Source organism: Seriola lalandi, unplaced genomic scaffold (genome assembly GCF_002814215.2).
Source record: "Seriola lalandi dorsalis isolate HSWRI2012SDOR001 ecotype SW California unplaced genomic scaffold, Sedor1 jcf7180002054538, whole genome shotgun sequence".
Taxonomy (NCBI): domain Eukaryota; kingdom Metazoa; phylum Chordata; class Actinopteri; order Carangiformes; family Carangidae; genus Seriola; species Seriola lalandi.
In genome coordinates this window covers 537760-538172 of record NW_019525091.1, presented here as the reverse complement: position 1 = coordinate 538172, position 413 = coordinate 537760, and the positions used below count along the sequence as shown (strand labels likewise).

Genomic DNA, 413 nt, shown 5'->3' with positions numbered 1-413 from the left:
CTGCCCCCCCCCCCCTCTCTCTGAGCTGATATTGACAGGAAACGGATGCGTACACCACCGGTGACTGTGATGTTATGTTTAGATAATGCTGGACCTTGTTGCTTTGAGGCAAAAGAGATGAATGCTGAAAACAGCAATGTCCACTGAAAAAAGCAGGTTCACTCTCAGGGCTCTCATCACTCACAGCAGCAAACGGCAGACAGACACAGTCAGAGAGCGGCCGGTGAACACAGCGGAGCATTCAGCAGCTAAAGAGTCAGATATCTCCCTCAGGAGCTGGTGGAGACCAAACACAGAGCTACAAGACAGGGAGCACTGGACTTACATTCATCAGGTGGACAGAGCCACGGCTCCAAAGGAATGATAATCTTGCTCTGTAAGTGCTGGATGTGAAGATAAGCAACTGCTTGCCA

General features: G+C 50.4%; 1 protein-coding gene across 1 annotated transcript in view; it reads right to left on the bottom strand.

Annotated features, from left to right (window-relative positions):
• dbpa (D site albumin promoter binding protein a) overlaps positions 1-413 on the bottom strand; it is a 38102-nt gene that overhangs the window by 35261 nt on the left and 2428 nt on the right. The gene's annotated exons all lie outside the window — the stretch shown is intronic.